The sequence below is a fragment of the Aegilops tauschii genome, chromosome 1 (genome assembly GCF_002575655.3).
Source record: "Aegilops tauschii subsp. strangulata cultivar AL8/78 chromosome 1, Aet v6.0, whole genome shotgun sequence".
Taxonomy (NCBI): Eukaryota; Viridiplantae; Streptophyta; class Magnoliopsida; order Poales; family Poaceae; genus Aegilops; species Aegilops tauschii.
The window spans coordinates 414,916,767-414,930,873 of record NC_053035.3 but is presented as its reverse complement, the minus strand read 5'-3'; positions in this window follow the sequence as shown (position 1 = coordinate 414,930,873).

Here is a 14,107-nt window from a genome sequence, read left to right as displayed (position 1 = left end):
GGTTCTCGGACTAAGGTAACCCCTTTATCTCTGATATTACTATTCATCCAACCTAACTTTAAGGGGCATCCTACAGAATGCTCTGCTAGAATCATACTCGTCGATTAGGAAGAGAGGTGTGAGACAATGCGTGAGAGACAGGCGTAAAGATAATGTGCGTACATGAGACACGTAGGCAGGTCCATGTATATAGAAAGGGTCGATGAGGATTGTGCGTGTGTATGTTTGCGAGAGGAAGAGTACTTGTGATAAAGGTTAGTGAAAACAGTTGTAAATGGTTACGAGAGGGAGGGAGGGTTATATCTAGAGCATGTGTGCGAGAAAGACACCTCGGGAGAGAGTGTGTGAGCATGTGTGAGAGACCACCGATGGAGAGTGAAACTACACGTAAAAGACTGCTCTACACATTGATTAAAGATATAAATTGTATCCAAATATTAGGATGGGATCATGATATTTGCAATTGACGTAAGGAGCGGTCATTGATCCATCAGACATCTAGATTCTATCGAATTTGAGCATGTCTATGTTATTATTCGACACAATTGATCCACATAGTTAGTATTTTGAACTCCAGACAATGCATCGCTTTAGCAATCGAATATAAACGTGAGTATAGTTCATGTTGTGTGTGTAAAGCACATTATACATACGAAAGTTACACAATGGACATTATAAATAGCTACCTATGAACTAGCATACATTTGAATTCAACTTAAGGTGGTTTAAAAAAATCGAATTCAACATGAAGTCCATTCAATTATTTGAATTTGATATCATGGCATTTGTAAACCATACCTAAATTATGGGGCACCAATCTTTGCTCTGATTTTGTACATAATAGCATATGAAGTCATGTACAAAATAGATTCAAATTTAGCTCCTCCACTCCAAAATAATCGTAGTTATAGGATTTTCAACTGTCAAAATTTCAAAAAGAAGCGGATAAGTTAATGAGGTTTTCAAACATACAAGGTCAAATATAACGTTGTCTATTTAGGTCAATCCTCATAGTTCAAGAGTACTCTAAACGTGAATGCTTGTGTTTCAAAATTTCGAACGAAGCGCCAAAAGAGCCTCTACTCGCCCGAAACCGCGTCAGACCAATGTTTGGTAGTACAAGGAAATTACTTTTCTAATAACTCCGACCCGTGAAACCTACCGGCCCGACGTCCAAAGGTCTAAACCGGGGTAGGTTTGTAGCTTCATCTAGACGCCACGCAACCGCATCCGAAAAACATTCATACACAATGGCCACCTAAGCACACATGCGCGCGGCCGAAATCGCTCCCGCCCACTATTTGGGACACCTGGGATTACCATCCTACCCCCGACCCGCAGTAGGTCCGAAATTTAAGAGGGGGCAAAGTTTGTACTTTCCCCAAATTTCAAACAGGCGCGTCCCATCTTCTGTTCAAAAAAGCCAAAAACAAGCGCGTCCCAGACCGAAACATGGTTCCCCCCCACCCGTCTGATTCCCCATTCGTACTCCGTGGGCGCCAAAACTACCTCTCCACCAGCTGCGAAACCCCGGCATCCTCCGTCCGCCACCCCATCCCACCCATCAACCGCCGCCCTCCTCCATCACGCCGGAGCCGATACCCCGACGTCGTCGTCCACTGCAACCTCAACCGCAACGCCCTCCATGGCTAGTAGTTGAAGCTGAGGCCGAGCCGTCCATACCCGAGCCAGTTCAACCACGCCATCCTGCGCCTCACCGCTGCCGCTCCAACTTCGCCACCCTCCACCGCACCGGAGCTGTTCCTGCTATGCCGTCCTTCGCCGCCTCGGATCTGCTTCCCCTCCGCCGACATACGGCCACGGCAACACAGTCAACAATTTGGCCATGGGTTCGTCCAAGCCTGCACCCTCCAGAACATCGGTTTCCCCAGTAAAAAGAAGAAGATCGGCGCGACATGTGGAGGTGACCACACCGGCAACCGAAAAAGGTACTCCTCTTCCCTTACGTCTCTGCTTGCACGATATTCATCCCACAGAAGACACTAGTTGACCGCTTCTTCTTGATACTAGATGTTCCTAGTAACTCGCGATGCACAAGGTTTCTCCTCATATACTATTTCACCTTAGCTAGAGGTCCGTCGCCCCCCTGAATTTCAATTTCTGGCCAGTTGATTCCCAATTAACGGAAGCATTCCCCAGCGTAACAGGCGCTAGTACGCCTATTACGCCGGGGAAGCATCGCCTTGGTGTTTATCTTAGGGGCGTGTGCGGCCTAGAGCTACTGCCGCCCGATCTGGAGGTCGGTCGGGATTAAAGGGATGGCCTGGGGGCGCTGCCAAGCACGGCGGTGGTGTGAGGTCGATGGGAGGTCGGGGCGGCGGAGGCAGGGGTCTGGGCCGGTGGTCGCTGGCGGTTCGAGAAAGATCGTCAACAGTAACTCACGGGAGGTAGACGAAGGCCATCTGCCCGTTCCTTATAGATCGGACGGTTCATTAAAAAAATCAACTGGCCTATTTATTTTCAGTCGACTGTTATCTTAGATATGACCACATGTGGTGGTGTGCTGGAGGAGTACCTGCATTTCCTGTGCTCATATATTACAAAATCATACGGAGTAGAATCTAATTTTGTTTGCCATGCAATGTTGTAGAGCTATCATATGTCTCCTGTCATTTATTTTTCGGCCACCTGCTATCTGCTACTTTTACAGTGCACTATTTCTGCACACACTTCACCCTTACTCTCACTATTGTGTTTTTATGCAAGGGTATTTCAGACTCTGCTGCCATGAGAGAAGCCAAAAAGAAAAGAGAGAAGTCGCTCCAGCTTCGTATGCGGGTAGGCAAGACACGTTACAGCGCTATAAAGGGTGCAGTGTCAGCAGATGGAGACGGTAAACGTAGCTCTAGAGTTGATGACCTCGCTCGCAATGAACCACCATCCCAGGTGCTTGCTTTAACTTCGCGGTGTCATATGTGGTTGCATGTTCCATATGGTGTCTAGCTTGTATTCGAAAGGCCGAAGTCGGTAAGATAAGGAAAGATATTTTTTTACATGAACCAACATCCCGTGAGCACCAGAAGACAAATAGCTAGTCAGGGCACTGGCCGAGCTAGTGACAGGCCCAGCAAAGATAGGCATCACCTGGAAGCCAACTAAAAAGCTGCGATGGTGGCGAAGCAGCCCGCCTCCCACCAGGCTCTCAGGTCCTAGATGATCATGCTCACCACTCCAGCCGGATGTCTAGCTTGTATTGCTTCCAATTTGGTTAAATTGCATCTGCTTAGCTTACACATTATACCTTTGAATATGACATGCCTTTCTGTTTTTGGTACATACTAGTACATCTGTGTATTAACCATGTTCTTACATCAAAGTAATGTTCTTGTGTATCCCTCATCAATCACTTATGATGAGGCAGGCAGGCAAGGGGACTACTCCTCATTTAAAGAATGCAGCGTCAGCCTCCCGACATGATTCTCAAGAAACAGAAATGCTAGATGAAGATAGTGAACGTAGCTCTGTAGTTGATTACAGCATTTCCCCTACACTAGCATCGCAGGTGCTTGCTCTAACTTGGCAGCGTGATATGTGGTTGCATGTTGCATATGGTGTCTAGATTGTAATTCTTCCAATCTGGTTAAACTGCATGTGCTAGTCTGCTTAGCTTATACATTATACCTGTTAATGTGACATGCCTTCTTGTATTTAGTACATAGTACATCTGTCTATTAAGCATGTCCTTACATAAAACTATTATTTTTTTTGTATCCCGCATCAATCAACATGATGAGACACCTTTAGTATATGTAGTGCAATATTAGTTGCATCTTTCATATGATTTATAGCATGCGCTGCTTCTAATTTGTTGAAATTCCATTTATGATGGGACGCTTTTAACTTGGCGGAGTCATATTGGTTGCATCTTTCATGTGGTGTCTAGCTTGCATTGCTTCTTATTTGCTGGAATGGTTTCTGCTTAGTTTACACAAACAGTTGTGAACATGCCATGCCGTCCTGTTTTTCGTACATATTCCATCCTGGTATCATGTGTTTGCCTTACATCAAAGTAGTGATTGTCAGTATCATGCATGAATGAGTTCTGAAGAGAGAATTTTATTGCTTTTTCTTGTCGGTTTTACTTGACAATTCAAAATCAATAAAGCGGAAGGAAGTTAGCAAGGCAGCGGATAAAGGTGCTCCTTCCGAACGGAGGGCCTCTACAGTTTCTACTCCTCCACACCCCCAAGATGATTTCCAAGACAACACATGCATAGACACTCAACAAAGTTGTGTTTATGATGAGCACGTCTCCCCTAGTGCAGCATCACCGGTGCTCCCTCTAACTTGGCACTGTTATATGTGGTTGCATGTTATGTGTGATGTCTAGCTTGTATTGCTTCTAATTTTGTTGAATTCCATCTGCTTACTTTACACATTATACTTGAATAAGACACGTGTTCCTGTTTCCAGAACATACAATATCTGTCTATCACACCATGTTCTTACATCAAATTACTACTGTTGTGTAACCTGCAACAATCACTTATCATAAGACACGTTTGACTTCGGAGTGTGATATAGGTTACATCTCACATTCTTTTCTAGCTTGTACTACTAATTTGTTGAAATGGCACTTATGACGAGACAATTTTAACTTGGTAGAGTGATATTCGTTGCATCTTTCATATGGTGTCTAGCTTTCATTGCTTCTAATTTGTTGAAATGCCTTCTCCTTAGTTTACACATCATAAGCTGTGAATATGCAATGCTGTGAATATGCAATGGCACTAATGACGAGAGACCGCTAACATGGTAGTGTGATGTTGTTTGCATCTTGCATATGATTTATTTCTTGTACTGCTTCACATTTGTTTAAACGCCATTTATGATGAGACACTGTTAACTTGGCAGAGCGATATTTTTAGCATCTTTCATATGGTGTATACCTTCCATTGCATTGCTTCTAATTTGGTGAAATGTCTTCTTCTTAGTTTACACATCATAGTTCTGGTTATCTCTTCCGTCCTGTTTTTCATACATATTACATCCTCCTATCATGTGGTTGTCTAACATCAAAGTTCAGTTCGTCTGCATCACGCATCAATTTGTTCTGAAGAACTAAATTGTTATTCGTTTTTCTCGTCGGCTTGACTTAACATGGCACAGAGAAAGAGGAAGAAACACAGAATGGCAGGGAATGAGAAGTGGATGAATCCCGCAGATTCTGCTGGTACTGATGGTGCAATAGAAGGTCAAAGTCCAGTGGAAAATTCTACAAACACGGCATCCCATGCTACACGAGTTGCAAAAAAAGCCAAACAGAAACAAATAGCTACCACCAAACAAGCAGAGACAGCCCTAGTTCTTGCAACACCTACCACAGTACTACCAGCTGCACGACTTACGTGCGTCAACTGAGCTAGCAGCACGTTCCCAAGCTCCCTTGCCACCTGACACTACTTCCCAAGCACTCTTGACACAAGACGAGTTGGCAATATCAGATGAACCTTGTGAGCTTCAACAGCAAGAAGGTAGTTGCTGGAGTCAAGTTACAGTTGCATGCTTCTTTATATGTAGTCTCACAGTTTGATGTACACTAACACTTCCTATGTTCGTTGTTGGACTAGCACGTAGGCACAAGAGGAAACAAACATCAGGGATAATGCTCGATAGGTTAACTAAATCTAGAGGAGGAAGAATGGAGATCCGTTTTGAGGCTGGTTTAAAAAGGCCACGTGATGCTACAGAGTCAGCCAAGTTAGTATCAGAGGCAGCGGTTGCCGTTAGGTGTCATGTACGTATCCTCCCAACATGGATTCAGTACAGGAATGACAAAGACGAAACCCAGTTCAACACCTTCCTCGACCATTTATCTGTAAGTATGGTTATGTATCGAAACTAGTAATATCGTCTTGCTCTGTCCCATACTTTCTAGGTTGCTGATAATGAGACTCCCATAATTTTCAACAGATGAGGTTCAAGTTGGATAGCCAAGATGATGCAACCAGACAAGCTTGCACCCATGTTTTCAAGTCTGCTCTGCGACAGTATCGATATAACTTGAGGAAAACTCACTTTGAAGGCAAGGCTAACAGTGAACTTTCCCAAACATCTCCAGTGGAAAATATATCGGATGAAGACTGGAGGGGCCTTGTTAAACACTGGTCTGATCCGAAGTATCAGGTACATTTTATATATGTGATCAGATCACATGTTGAAGTCCTATTTACGCATGTGCCACACAAATCTATCTTCTTGTAGGTGAACTATTCAAAGAACAAGGCCAACCATACGAAAGTGAAATTCCAACAGACGACAGGATCTCGTAGCTATATTGCACACTGCGAGGCTCTTGTAATTAGCTGTTGTTTCACTCTTTTCGTTGTACCATATTATCATATCTATATTGACTTGTTCTAAATGCAGAGGAAAGCCCGCAAGGACCAAAAAGTACCTGAACCAAATGTTGTGGAAATCTTCAAGGACTGTCACACCAGCAAGAAGAAGGGCATGACTACACCAGTCAAAGCCGCTGTTGTAAGTCCTTAATCCTCATGCCTTTTAACTACTACTTACTCTGACTTGTGCCTTGAACTGCATGGTTTGCAGCCAATGTCTATTACTCTTTACAATTTTATACACAATTGTCTTAGCGTATCATTGCACCTTACAAGGTTTAAAAGAGAGGAGTGATGTTCCTTTGATCCAGACCCGTATTCTAGTTCCGTGCTGGACTTGCCCACACAACGTTACAATTGCATGTTTGTATGTTCTCAGTTGTTTTGTGATATGAATGATGTCATACTATGCTTACCGTATTATAAACTTCATCTCTTTATCCTTAGCCCTCAATACAATGTGAAGAAATAGACAATACATTAGCGATGGTACATGGTCATATGTTTGGAACCTGGTTTTATTATGTACTTTGCAATGAAATACAACTAATATTTTACATGGGTTCACCAGAATAAGTTCTGTATATAGACCAAAGCTATTTTGTTTGGTTTTGCTGCCTCCTTAATATCTTCTGTTCTGGTACTACTAATGTAAAACCTCAACTTTTCAATGAGCTATGGAAAAAATGGTGGAACCGCCACCTTCTAAAGGTGGCGAGGCAACTATAACCGCAATGTCAGCTCTTGCTGCAGTGGGTCAGTACCTGTCCACTAACAGTGCCAAAAGCACGTTCCTGCGTAATACTGGGTTGGTTGTTAAGGAAATATCGTCCAAACTACCTCATGATCAAGATATGCAAGCTCAAAGCAATGTTGTATCTGCGCTCCAGACACAAGTCCATTCCCTAACAGAGACCCTTTGTGAAACAAGGAGAAACATTGCTCAATGTCGTCAAGATATGCATGGTTTTGAAACCAGACTATCAGACATTTGCTATGTTGTTCAGGAGCCTAGGGGAAATGAAGGCGAGGGTTATGGTGCTCCATCGGACAATACAGCATGAAAACGTAACAGTCAGGTCAAATGAACTGAGCTTCTGAACTTCTGGTGGTGCATTTATCTGCTAGACTGTTAAGTTTTATGCCAACCTTCCTTTTGTTATATAGTTGTAATTTGTTTTGGTGCGATACAAAATTTATTCTTAACGTGCAGCCACCGGCTGAAGAAAACAGCAAGCCATTTTTGTATAGTGTAGGGTGTTCCCTATATTTGCACTGGTGGCGATCTTTGATGCCGAGTGGATGTAATCTGTGCAATCGCCTTAATAGCCTAGCGTTAGTTTCGGCCTTATTTATTTCCTAGTCTTCTTTTTCCCTGGTTTGCTAGTGGCCGCAACTACCATGGGCCATATACGGGCCGTAGGATCCATGGGTCTCCTACGGGCCGTCGATAAATGGGCCTGTAATCGGTGGGCCTCGGGCCGTCGGATAAATGGGTCTACATGGGCCGTAATCGGGCGTAATTAGTATCGGCCCAGCACGGTAACAGGCCGTTAACAGGCCGTAGGACAGCAAAGGCTTAATTCTGTCACAGGCATAACGGGTCGTTAATGGGCCAGAATATAGGACGGGCTGGAAACGGCGCAACGGGTTAACAGGCCAGAAACGGGCCGACTCTTGCCATGGGCCGAATTTGGCCCATTAGGGTAACAGGCCAGTAACGGGCCGACTCTTGCCATGGGCTGAATTTGGCCCATTAGGGGAACAGGCCAGTAATGGGCCGACTCTTGCCATGGGCCGAATTTGGCCCATTAGGGGAACAGGCCAGTAATGGGCCGGAAGTAATCGAGGGCCGAAAAGGAGCCCAAGAACGTATGGGCCGTCAATAGGCCGAAAGCTAACACGGGCTGGAAACGGCCCATGTAAATCACGAGCCGTTAACGGGTATAAAGAAAATTACTGTTCATTATGGGCTAGAGTCGCCGTGGGCCTGTAAAGGGCCGAAAGATACGAAGGCCTCATATGGGCCGAAAGACGTCGTGGGCCATACATGGGCCGAAAGTGAAATCGGCTGGTGTTATATTCGATGGCCCACATGACGTTGTTGGGCCGATTTCCTTTAGGGCCTAACGGGTCGTGAGTTAACGGGCCGTAAAATGGGCTATTTGCGAAGAGACCGTTAACAGGCTTTTCATGGGCCAGCCCGTTAACTTTTGACCAAGTCAAACGGGCCGGCTTTGTAAGCTAAATGGGCCAGTGGTGGGCCGTGGCACGTGTCGACATATCATAGGCGCCTATCTGACCCACTGACGAGCTGACACGTGTTTCGTCCGGCCAATAAGAATTTTACACGTGGAAATTTCCCATTGGTCGGGGCTGTTAACGGGTTATCGGATCCAAAACCCGACCCGATAGCTTAACGGCGTTCCGTTACGGTGGATGCCACGTGTCGGTCACCCTTGACGAAAGCACTACTGTGACGCGCGATTTATCGTCATGGAAGTGGACACTTCCGTGATGATAATTTTGGTAATGTCATGGAACACTTCTACGCCAGCACAGGTATGACTATCTTGATTCTGTCATAAAATCGTCATGGATGTACATGCATGACAAAAAACGCGACCTACTGGACAAACACGTATCATCACGGAAGTGTATTTTTTTGTAGTGATTCTTATTATTGGGGATGTACATATCCCCGTCGAGGTAACATAGTGTTATTCGAAATTTCTCCGGTTCCATGTTATTCGGAATGAGTTTGTAAACAAGACTTGATCAACCTTGTTAGTGGATTCCTTTTGATGAGCATGAGATGGATGAAACTAGAAGGCACAACCTTCTGTACCCTCTCTATACTTTCTGTTATTTAGTTGAAATAAAGTAAAAATAGTATTTTTCTGTCTATTTTCTGATTTATCCGTGCAATATAATAATACCCCGAAAATAAAAGTTCTCCAAATGCCCTGAAATTGAAATAAGATTTTTTCTAGAATATTTGAGAATATCTGGCACTGAGAACACAGCAGGGGAGCAAGCACCTGGCCACGAGGGTCCAGGGCGCGCCCCTGCCTCGTGGGCCCACGGTGGCTCCCCTCCACTTATTCCTGCACCCACACACTTCTTCTTCCTCCCAAAAAAATCACCATCCAGCTCAAGCACGAGTTCTAGCTCATTTTGCTGCAATTTTTGATCTCCTTGCTCAAAGCACCTCTCACAAAACTGCTTGGGGGGATTGTTCCTTGGTATGTGACTCCGCCATTGGTCCAATTAGTTTTTGTTCTAGTGCTTTATTCATTGCAAATTTGTGCTGCCTAGGTGACCATGTTCTTGAGCTTGCATGTCAAATTTATATGATTCCAAGTAGTTCTAATGCATGATATAGGCTCTAGGCACTTGTAGGAGTAGTTGCTATCAATTTTGTTGAGCTTGGCTCACTTTTATTTGAAGTTACTAAATATTTCAGAATTTTTCAGAAAATAATGAAGAGATTTTTGAGGGGCTCATCGAGCCGAAGCTCGAAGGAAAAGCAAAGTGAGGAAGCAAAGAAGCCCAAATATAATTTGCCTCGTACCGCGGAGGTTCGGCCGTGTGAATGGCCTTCCGATGATTTCTTGAGAGCAGCCGGGATTTATGATGATTTTTATGAATTGGCTGAGAATACAGGCCTCACCGACTTCCTCCGCGACCAACGCGAACAGTATCTCTTACTCACCAATACTTTTGTGCAAAACTTCTACTATTATCCTAAGGAATTACTTCCTTCAGTAGAGTTTCATTTATATGATGTGGTTAAGAAGATGTCACTAGATGAATTTTGCAAGGTTTAAAAAAATACCTTTCGAGGGTAGTTTAGAGGAACCACATCGTAAAGATGTGGACGGGTTTATTGACACTATTACTGTAGGGGAAACTAGGAAGGTTTCCGATGCAAGAATCACTACCATACATTTTCCTGTTTTACGCTACTTTGCAATATTTGCTAGTCATTGCCTAATTCGTCGCGGAAACTGTGGAAATCTTAGTGTTCCTGATATTATTATTTTGTTCCATGGTTTATTCTGTGATAACTCTGCTAGTATGGGCGGTATTATTGCTAAACGGTTAAGTCCGAACCGTACAAAGGGCCCCATCTTTGGAGGTATTTACGCTTCACGCCTTGCTGCACACTATAACATACCTATTAGGCACTATGAAAAAGAAGAAAAATTGCTGCCCACTGCTTATTTAGATTGTAAGAGTATGGTAGCGCATGACTTTATTGTTAAGAATAGGAAGGGGCGCTTAAATACAAATTGTACTTTGATAAACATCACCCTGAGACTATTACCTTGCCTGCTCCTTCCTTGTTTGATTTATCTGCAGGTCCGTATCTTGTTCCGCTGGCGGCCATTCACGCCTACCGGAACCCTACATCCGCCACAGAGCCGGAGCCGGAACCAAAATTTGAACCTCCACGACAATCTAATTACCAGTGGGATCCGGAGATGATTGCCAACCAGTGGCAATCAGAGTCTTCTTCATCTTAGTACGACCCCAACTACAACTTTGGATATCCGCCAGGCCATCCGTGGCAATAAACCAACTTAGGCCAAAAGCCTAAGCTTGGGGGAGTACGTATTTCCCACCGACATTACATTCATGTTCACGCATTCATTGCTAGATGTCGGTGCTCATACTCTTTCACTGTAATATCCATGCTAGTTTATTTTCTTTTTCTTGCTTTCTTCTTGTGTGTTTGATAAATCTTAAGAAAAACAAAAAAAATAGTAATAGCTTTTAGCTAGTTTACTTTTCATGCTGTAGTGGTAATAATTAAAAAGAAAACCCAAAAAGATTTCCTGTTCTTCTTTTGCTTGTGGGGAGCTTTCCCGTGTAAATAGTTTTATTTCGTTTCTTTTCTTTGGGGTCAATAGGAGAAGACCATGATTAAACGGTTGAAGTGGCTCTTATATGCACTATTGTTGATTTAACCAAGAACCCATATTGCCTTGTCTTCTCCTGTTTATTGAATGCTCGCAGATTCCAGCTTAGTCCAATGCACGTGCACTCTTATTATTATTCACATCGTTCGGTCATGCAAGTGAAAGGCAATTATGACGATATATGATGGACTGACTGAGATGAGATAAGCTAGTATGGACTCGACCTCTCTTGTTTTTGTAAATATGATTAGTTCATCATTCCTTATTCAGCCTATTATGAACAAACATGTTTGCAATGACAATTAGAGATCATAGTTGCTCGTGCCATGCTTGATTAGCTATGAGTTATAATGGTTTACCTTGTGTGCCAACATGCTATTAAAATGGTTGTGATGTGGTATAGTGGGGTGGTATCCTCCTTTGAATGATTTAAGTGACTCGACTTGGCACATGTTCACACATGTAGTTGAAACAAATCAACATAGCCTTCACGATATTTATGTTCATGGTGGATTATATCCTACTCATGCTTGTACTCAATGTTCATTAATTTTAATGCATGTTCATGACTGTTGTCGCTCTCTAGTTGGTCGCTTCCCACTCTTTTGCTAGCCTTCACTTGTACTAAGCGGGAATACTGCTTGTGCATCCAATCCCTTAAACCCCAAAGTTATGCCATATGGGTCCACTATACCTTCCTATATGCGGTATCTACCTGCCGTTCCAAGTAAATTTGTATGTGCCAAACTCTAAACCTTCAAATGAAATTATGTTTTGTATGCTTGAATCGCTCATGTATCAACTAGGGTTGTCTGTATCTTCCATGCTAGGCGGGTTATTCTCAAGAGGAGTGGACTCCGCTCCTCACTCACGAGAAAATGGCTGGTCACCGGGATGACCAGTCCCATGCTTTGTGCAAACTAAATCAAAATAATTGCAAACAAAACTCCCCCTGGGGCTGTTGCTAGTTGGAGGCACTCGTTGTTTCGAGCAAGCCATGGATTGATACTTGTTGGTGGAGGGGGAGTATAAACTTTACCATTCTGTTTGGGAACCGCCTATAATGTGTGTAGCATGGAAGATATCGCCATCTCTTGGTTGTTATGTTGACAATGAAAGTATGCCGCTCAAAATATTATTTATCTCTGCTTTCAAAACCGAGCTCTAGCACCTCTACAAATCCCTGCTTCCCTCTGCGAAGGGCCTATCTATTTACTTTTATGTTAAGTCATCACCCTCTTATTAAAAAAGCACTAGCTGGAGAGCACTCCTGTCATTTGCATCCATTACTATTAATTTATATTGGGTATGACTATGACTAGATCTCTTTTACCATGAATTACAATGTCTGGTCAGTCATTGATCTTTAAAGGTGCTCTGCATTTATGTTTTGCGGTCTCAGAAAGGGCTAGCGAGATACCATTCTGTTATATCATATTATGATTGTTTTGAGAAAGTGTTGTCATCCGAGATTTATTATTATTGCTCGCTAGTTGATTATGCCATTGATATGAGTAAACATGAGACCTAAATGTTATTGTGAATATGGTTAGTTATAATCTTTGCTGAAAACTTGAATGCTGGCTTTACATATTTACAACAACAAGAGCAAACAGAGTTTGTAAAAGTTTTTCTTTATCACTTTCAGTTTATCAACTGAATTTCTTGAGGACAAGCAAAGGTTTAAGCTTGGGGGAGTTGATACGTCTCCGTCGTATCTAGTTTTCCAAACACTTTTGCCCTGGTTTTGGACTCTAACTTGTATGATTTGAATGGAACTAACCCGGACTGATGCTGTTTTCAGCAGACTTTCCATGGTGTTATTTATGTGCCGAAACAAAAGTTCTCGGAATGACCTGAAACTCCACGAAACATATTTTTGGAAAATATTAAAAATACTGGAAGAAGAATCCACGTCAGGGGGCCCACACCCTGTCCACGAGGCTGGGGGCGCGCCTGCCCCCCTGGGCGCGCCCCCCTGCCTCGTGGGCCCCCTGACGCTCCACCGACCTCAACTCCAACTCCATATATTCGTGTTCGGGGAGAAAAATCAAAGAGAAGGATTCATCGCGTTTTACGATACGGAGACGCCGCCAAGCCCTAAAACCTCTCGGGAGGGCTCATCTGGAGTCCGTTCGGGCCTCCGGAGAGGGGAATCCGTCGCCGTCGTCATCATCAACCATCCTCCGTCACCAATTTCATGATGCTCACTGCCGTGCGTGAGTAATTCCATCATAGGATTGCTGGACGGTGATGGGTTGGATGAGATCTATCATGTAATCGAGTTAGTTTTGTTAGGGTCTGATCCCTAGTATCCACTATGTTCTGAGATTGATGTTGCTATGACTTTGCTATGCTTAATGCTTGTCACTAGGGCCCGAGTGCCATGATTTCAGATCTGAACCTATTATCTTTTCATGAATATATGTGAGTTCTTGATCCTATCTTGCAAGTCTATAGTCACCTACTATGTGTTATGATCCGGCAACCCCGAAGTGACAATAATCGGGACCACTCCCGGTGATGACCGTAGTTTGAGGAGTTCATGTATGCACTATGTGTTAATGCTTTGGTCCGGTCCTCTTTTAAAAGGAGGCCTTAATATCCCTTAGTTTCCATTAGGACCCCACTGCCACGGGAGGGTAGGACAAAAGATGTCCTGCAAGTTCTTTTCCATAAGCACGTATGACTATATTCGGAATACATGCCTACATTACATTGATGAATTGGAGCTAGTTCTGTGTCACCCTATGTTATGATTGTTACATGATGAACCACATCCGGCATAATTCTCCATCACCGATCCAATGCCTACGAGCT